The sequence below is a fragment of the Notamacropus eugenii genome, chromosome 3 (genome assembly GCF_028372415.1).
Source record: "Notamacropus eugenii isolate mMacEug1 chromosome 3, mMacEug1.pri_v2, whole genome shotgun sequence".
Lineage (NCBI taxonomy): Eukaryota > Metazoa > Chordata > Mammalia > Diprotodontia > Macropodidae > Notamacropus > Notamacropus eugenii.
The window spans coordinates 434,073,762-434,079,761 of record NC_092874.1 but is presented as its reverse complement, the minus strand read 5'-3'; the positions used below and the strand labels follow the sequence as shown (position 1 = coordinate 434,079,761).

Sequence of the window (6,000 nt, the reverse complement as noted above, 5' to 3'; positions counted from 1 at the left end):
AGAACAATCTTCAGTCTGTACAATTTGCAGGCTAGAAGGGACCAAGAGACTCATTCAGGTGCTTGCCTCTAGGCAGTGCTGCTGTTAAAGCATTCCAGGAGAGTACAAGTTAGCTCTCTCTCTCTCTCTCTCTCTCTCTCTCTCTCTCTCTCTCTCTCTCTCTCTCTCTCTCTCAATAAATAAATAAATAAACATCTGTCTTGGAGAGTGGTCTTTAGAAGGGATGGGAATCTGAGACCTTGAACAGAATCATTGGGGTCCCTGGAACAAGAGGAGCCCCCCAGCCTGAGACATTTGTCTGACACAAATACGTGTACATGCACCACTTCCTCGAGTCCTAGCACTTTATTATTTCTACCTCTGGAGACAAGAGAGAAAGGCTACCTCTCTGGGTCCCGCAGGACTCCCTCTCCCCAACTCCGATACACGATACACGTTAGACTATGCTTCTCTTCATTTCTCTCACCACCACTACCCCTTGCTTCCACCTCCAGGTATTTTTGGCTATTCAAATATAAAGCCCCTGACACCAGCTTCAGGGAAATAAAGAGCCCAGGTATTTGGACATCTCCTGGCGAGATCCCTAGGCAAGGTGAAGGTAAGGGAGGCCAAAGATTTGAGTAAGAGGGAAGAGGAGAGGGAATAAGAAAGAGGGAAACACAGAAACGGGAGGGAAGAGGAGGGGGAAAGAAAGATAGAAGAGGTAATGGTGGGAGGGAAGCGAAAAGGAAGAAAAAGGAGAAAGGTAGAGGAGAATAGCGAATCGAAAAGGGAATATCGGATAGAAAATGGAAGGGGAGTAGAGATGAAGAGAGAGGAAAATTACAGGTGTAAGAGGAAGAGGAGGGAAAGGGAACGGGGGGAACAGCGAAGAAACGAGAGAGAAAAGGATCGGGAGAAATGAAAAAGGAAGAGGGAGAAAATTATAGAAGAAAGAGAAAGGAAAAGGGATAAAAAAGAGAAGTGTGGGAAAAAGAAATGGGAAGAGAGAGAGAAGTCGATAGAAAAGCAGCAAAGAAAGAGAAAGAACGATGGGAGAACAGAGGGACGAGCGGATGGAGACAGCGAGGAGAGAGAGGAAGAAGGAAGACAGAGAGAGAGAAAGATATGGAGAGAAAGAGAGAGATGGGGGGGGAGGGAGAAGAGAAGAGAAAAGGAAGAAAAGGGGAGGAAGGAAAGGAGGGAGGCCGAGAGGGAGAGAGGAAGGGAGCGCTCTACTGAGGAACACTGCGCTGGAGGGGAGGGGAGGAGAGAAAGGAGAAAAGGGGTTGGCCGACTACGGCCCAGCCCCGCCCCCCGTTGGCCTCTCTGGGCAGTGAGCCTCAGCTCTAGCGCCCCTCCTCCTGCTAGCTGCGCGGCTTGGGAGAGAGAGAGAGAGAGAGAGAGAGAGAGCGACCGAGCGAAAGAGTGAGGAGAAGAGTGAAGCAGGAGCGAATGATTAGAACGGTGCTGCCTGGCTCTGGGCAGCGCGGCGCAGCTCAGCAGAGCGGAGCGGACAGAACGAAGCCCTAATTGGCCCATGCGCCTCCTCCAGCTGTCCCAGGAACGCAGTCCCGGCCCGGCCAGGTCCCATCCCGGCCCCGGCCCTGGTCCCGGCCGCAGGTAGGGAGGCTGGCTGTCTAGTTTGGGGTTCTATGCTCCAGGAGGGGGTACGGGGGAACGTAGGCGTGACTGCCCGGGACTCAGCTCTGTCCTGCCGGGAGAGTGTGGGCAGCCTCGCTCTGGAGCTGAACCTTACGTTTTCCTATTCCAAAGAACTCGATTGGGGGGAGGGGGGGTGTCCTCCAAGGGTGGGGGGGAAGAAGTGCAAGAATTAGGGGTAAGAAACAGGGAAAAGCTTCGAGGGGTTTAGGGAGACTGCGTTGGGAGACTGGAACTGGGAAGGTCTGCCCCGCTGCCTATTTTCCCCCACCAACCTTCTAAATTGAACAGGGGTCCTTCCTAGAGAATTTGGGAAGAATGTCGTGCAACACCCCCCGGATCCCCCGGCAACTGGAAGAGAGAGACTGGATCTCTTCGAGGCTTCTGATTCCATTTTCCACCCTACCAAGGATTTGGGGGCTAACTGCTTCCCCTTCCCAACCCAAGTCCCAACTCTGTTGGAGCTGGGCTCTGTACGATTTCCTCCAAAGCCTTCCCTCCCAAATCTGCCCTCCCACTATCCCCGTGATCCGACCCTTCCCTTACAGCACACCCCCTCCCCCCCATCCCAGTTATTCTTCCGGGGACTAGTAGCCTGGAGGTCGTCTGGAATCTAAGACTCTGAACCCCTACTCGGGTTGGCTAAGCAAAAGAAGCCCAGCTTTCTCTCTGGGGTCCTTGCAAACGGAGGTTCGAAGGTCTTTCCGATGGGTTAGCTTTGTGTTACAGATGCTCTGGAGTACAGCTGTTGTATTACCTGTGGGCTACTGTTGGGTCATCTCCGTGTGTAACAGTTGCGTCTGACTTGTATCACACGAGTAGTCTTGAGGTATTTCAAATGAGTTCTAGGTTTGGGTCAAGGAAGGAGATGTACAAAGTCCAAAAGCATATTTTTCCTCAGAAACCTTTTTCTTGTATGACCGCTGCCTCCGCCGCCACCACCTCCCGCCCCCCTCTCTGTCTTTGCACCCCTGTCAAGCCCAAAGGGGAATTGCAAGGACTGGCTTTTGGTCTGGCGACATTTTCATTAGAAATGAAAACTGGTTTTTTGGTTTATTTTCCTCCGCTACAAAGTCCTGCCCCATAAGGAGATCAACCTTTTACTAGTCTTGTTCTCTGGTTAAGCTTCCAAACCAGAAAGCTCCGAGTCTTTTGTCTTGAAGAATTCCAGAGCAGCAAATCTTCGTAAGTGAACGTCTGAATCGCAGGTTCTTGTTCTGAATCTCCCTCTTGGTCTGTCACTGCTTTTTCGAAATGAAGGAGGTTGGGGGAGAGAAGAGATCCAAATGTATATACTAATTATGTATTGAAAACATTTTCTTTTGTTGCTAACTTTTTCAAAAATAAATGTTCAAGCATTTGACGGAGAACGCCCCCCCCCCAAGGCCACAGGGGAAAGGGGGGACCTCAGACCCACAAAAGAGGTCAGCCGAGAATTTTAGGTAAATGATCCCTTGGGGAGTCTACAAAGAACAAGAACAATTTTCTTATTCTGGGCAATGTAGGGGGCGGGGGGGGGAAGGGAACCTTTGCTGCCTCAGGCCATGGGAGCCAAGAAAATGGTCAATTTCCATCCCGTTTTTCCCTAAGCAGATGTGAATCTGACCATCCTGCATTATCCAGATTTGGGGCAGTAAGATGACCTTGACCTTAGAAGTCGAAGATTGGGGCATGTGTATTGGCATTTCTAGTAACAAACACGGAAAAATGGTTGAGGCGATAGTCATGTAAAAACCGTGAGAGGAAAACAAAGGGAGGTTGTGAGCCAAGAGCTGAATTCATGGTGGGCGCGAGGACAAACGGCAGGTCCAGTGGCAGTGGTGTGGACAAAGAATACAGGGCAACTTGTTTCTGAGAGGAACAGCAGCCCAGGCTGCGGCTTCGCAGGTGAATTGAAATAAGACCCTGCTAAGCAGCCCCAAGAAGTAGGGGAGAGAAAAGAACTTCTCCCCACCCCAGAGGAGTAGATCGTACAATTTTGAGAGCTTTGCCTGCTCCCTGCTGGACAGATAGTTAGCAAGATGCAAGGACTTCCCCAAATCTGGATGAAAAAAAATGCTGTTTCCCAAGCATCAGGGAGTGCTTGCTAGATTCTGATAGGGGGCAATGGAAAAAAAAACCTAGTCTACAAAGGGAAACAGGAGAATCCAACAATAAATGTATCAAGGTAATGTAAATAGCAATTCCCCTGGGGGTCCTCCAACTCTACCTCCAGGGAAACATACCATGCAATGCCAGGCACAGTGAGTGCTCAGTCATTGTCTGACAATAAGATGTATGAGACTGTAAGTCTCTTATTGATGTTTGTAACAAAACTCAATTCTCCAAATATCTCCTCAAAATGAGTCTAAAATCAGATTACTATTGATAACTACCTCTGATGGTATCCTATATCAGCAATTTCATGGTGTAAAATGAAGGGAATGTGCTTTCAGAGGGTTTTGTTAGGAGTGGAAAGAGCACTAGAATAGGAACTGGACGACCTGATCTGCTACTCACTAGAGGTGTGACCTTGAACAAGTCAGTATTCATCTCTGAACCATCCCTTTATAATAAGGAACTTGCACCAGATGATTTCCAAGGTCTCTTCTAATCCTGAAGTCCATTCTTATGCATTAAAGCAACATTCTTGGATGCTGTTTATAAAGATCTCATAAATGTCTCAAGTTCAACATAAAATCTAGTCTAGAACAAAGGTCAGCCTATCTATTTGGCATTGCATAAAGAAGGGTTCTTCTTCGTCGTTTAGCTTCATAGCACAGACATCCTGAGCCAGTCAGAATTGGGAAATGTCTCTTTCAGCTTCCTCCTTGCTTATACATGGATTATGAGCTGAATGTCAAATTCTTTGGAACTCCAGCTGCCTTTTGGGTTCTATTCAGCACAACCAGCAATCCCATATCCATTATTACTTTCATAGAGAAGGTAGCTGAAAATAGCCCAACTCAAGATAAAATGGGCTCACCATTCAGGAACAGTCAAAGATGAAATCAACAAGTCAACAACCACAAGAATTTATCAAATACCTACTATATACAAGGAGCTGTGCTAAGCACTAGGGATACAAAGAAAGGCAAAAATCAAAACAAAACAAGCAAACAAACAAACAAAACCTCAGTCCTTGCACTCAAGGAGTTTGGTCTAATGGGTGGGATTTCTATTCTAGAATAGCCAAAGACAAAGTGGGGTCACCTTCTTTTCCAATCATCTTTACATGACCATATTGCTGATCATATCTACTGACCCCAGAAAGGACAGGTGGCTGACATTCAAAACTGGCCTTAAATCAATGACTGTCCACCTGCTCTTTGGTCCTTCAAGATGGTAAATGAACTCTGATGCCTCAGCGAAGGGGAGGCAATGACAAAACCACTATGTACATCCACTCATCAGCTGCAGCCATGGTGCTGAATTGAGTTAGGACCACTTCACTCCCCTAAACAACCTAACCTAATAGAGAAATCAGCAGACATCTCTATGTCTGGTTGTATGGTGCCCAAACTACCCTCCTAGTTCAACCATGTAGGATGTCCCAAACCTTTCTCTGCCCATAATATAGTGTAGAGAGACACATTTCTTTTAGTGATGAAAGAGCCCAGCATTGACTCTGAGTGGAATGAACAGCAGTTCCTCTTTTTGCTAGCTTGAATGGCTTGTTAATCACAACCCATGGCAGTGCCTCTTCAACTGCCTCTGTGGATTTGGCTCCTACTCCCTAGTCCTTCAGGCTTTTGCCTGCACTTCCCTTTCTCCAGAGGTAATTGGAATGAATTGGTGCATTACAGGGGGAAAAAGCTGTAAGTGCTAAGTGCAAAAATGGAGCCAAAAAAAGGGCTTCCTAGAGCCTGTAGCCAAAGTAGCTTTCAGACAGACCCCACACCATTTTCAACTGCTTTCTTGCTGCCTCCCTGGGAAACCAATAGAGGAGCAGGGTGGCTATTGGGGTCACTAACATGTGGTCCAGAAGACGGCTGCATTGACATGAGCCAGGGTTAAGGGAGCAGCAGTCCAGCTATCTGAAGGATGAGCCATTTTGTTGATGAATTAATTGAGAGGAGAGATGGGGATGACAGGTATGTTTCAAAGGAGAGTTATTACAATAAATGGAGTGTAGCTTGGCATTATATAACTGGTTGTCAAGTCACGGGGCAAGTTTGTATATTGTAGGACTGCCTCCATTCTTACAATATATAATAAACCCGTGTAATCAAGAACAGCTACATGATGTGGTGGGGAAAGACTGAATTTGAAGTGAGAAAACCTGGGTTCAAATAAAAGCTGTGCAATTTACTATCCTTGAAACCCAAACCAAATCACTTGACTCTCAACCTCAATTTCTTCACCTCTCAAAATAGGGGA

General features: G+C 47.3%; 1 protein-coding gene across 1 annotated transcript in view; it reads left to right on the top strand.

Moving 5' to 3' along the window:
* Positions 1-1,371: 1,371 nt before the first annotated feature.
* SLC6A1 (solute carrier family 6 member 1) overlaps positions 1,372-6,000 on the top strand; it is a 61,580-nt gene continuing 56,951 nt past the window's right edge. The window contains exon 1 of the mRNA XM_072598486.1: positions 1,372-1,602. The gene's annotated coding sequence lies outside the window, so the exon portion shown is untranslated. The remainder of the gene's footprint in view (positions 1,603-6,000) is intronic.